The sequence below is a fragment of the Bombyx mori genome, chromosome 22 (assembly GCF_030269925.1).
Source record: "Bombyx mori chromosome 22, ASM3026992v2".
NCBI lineage: Eukaryota > Metazoa > Arthropoda > Insecta > Lepidoptera > Bombycidae > Bombyx > Bombyx mori.
Window position 1 is genome coordinate 2,296,037 of NC_085128.1, and position 1,868 is coordinate 2,297,904.

The following is a 1,868-nucleotide window of genomic DNA, read 5'->3' on the forward strand; positions in this document are numbered from 1 at the left end:
TTGTTTGTTTTATTTCCTATCCAAACTTTTTTTTTTCTTAGATGGGTGGACGAGCTCACAGCCCGCCTGGTGTTAAGTGGTTACTGGAGCCCATAGACATCTACAACGTAAATGCACCCATCTTGAGATTGATTTGATTGATTCTAAGATCAATCAGTGGGACGCGTTTCCGATCCGGTGGTAGATTCTGCGAAGCACTCCTCTTGCTAGGGCCAGTGTTGGCAACACTCCGGTTTGAGCCCCGTGAGCTCGCCTACTAGTTCGGTGAATCTAGAATAACCCCTCGAGGTTACTAGAATAGGTAGGAAAAAGAAAAAGAAAATCCGAAATACGCGGAGACCTTCTCACCCGCCGTGTTGCTGGCTCCTGTAGAGTGGTATCCGCGATATATACAAAAAAAGATGTGGTGTCGTGGAACACCGGATAGGAACGAAGTTCCTTATTATTAAAATATTAATTTTAAGTTCTATTCGAGGTATAAAGAAAATAAAACTGGAGGTTTCGCAACAACCCACGGTCATTCGGTAACGTGCGAACTTATTGTGGTACACTTCATTCACGGTTGTTTGCATAAGAGTTAGTGTATTGCGCAAACGAACGCTCTGAGATCGTGGTCAATGAATAATAATAAATATGTTATTTTTATTACAAAGTTAAGTCGTACACTGTGTGCATTACTAACAAAAATCTTACGTTACGGACGTTTTTTCCGGTTAGGGCACCCCTCGGCAACGTCCCTGGAATTTCGATTAAAAAAAATTTTTTTTAAATCGTTTTTGTGTATTATAACTACGTTTAACAGATAAATGATGTTAAATTTAATAAATATACGTGTATATCAAACTTCGTTTTAATATTCAAAAAACTGCCTGCTTGTTGAAGTCGTCGTGGCGTAAAGGATGAGACGCCCGATGCGTTCGTATCGTCGTTGGTCGCGACTCGATGTTCGGATCCTGCAGGCGGGTACCATTTTCTCTTATGAAATACGTACCGACTTAACGTAATTGTTCACGATTGACTTCCACAGTGAAGGAATAACATTTTGTTATAAAAATCTAACTTAAGAGAGTATTAACTATTAACGTGGAAGGCTTTAGAGGAAATGGTAGACGTAAGAAGAAATCGATGGATTGCGTGAAAGACGATATGTGTAAAAGAGGAGTGAGCGAAGAAATGGTATATGATAGAGGAGTATGGAAAGAGAAAACATGTTGCGCCGACCCCAAATGACTAGGAGAGGGGCAGGAGAATGATGATAAAAGTCAAATTCCCAAAATTTTCTATTTGCGTAACTATGGTGCTAGGACGTCTTATTAGCCCCTAAGAGTAGATATCACCACGCTGCCTATATCTGCTGTCAAAGCTGAGAATTAAAACTCATGCCTCAAGATGAGCGGCGACATTTTCGTCGTTGATGTCTATGGGCTCCGGAGACCACTTAAAACCAGGTGAACCGGGAGCTCGACATACCATCTAAGCCATAAATAAATAAAAAGTATTTAAGGGTACGAACTTGTAGATTTTACATTCTGTGCTAATTAGTACCATGTTTTTACCGACATAATTTTATAGCATCTGTTCTGATCTCTTCTCTCCATGCACTTTTGTAGGCCAGCGTACTAGTTGATTTCTAATACTGTACTCGCGGGAGCTCAAGGCCCGTCTAGTATTAAGTGGGTACCGGATCCCACGAGCATGACAAATTATACGTAGTTAATCACCACGCGGCGTCAGCAAGTCTCAATTCTCTTGTTTTTAAGAAGTGTCGCACGCATCAAAAGTGAAGGCAGGACTGCTTCCCGCCTGGCCCTTCTTCAATCAGATCAGAATACACCGTAAAACACTCAAGAATAAAAAAAACTCCAATA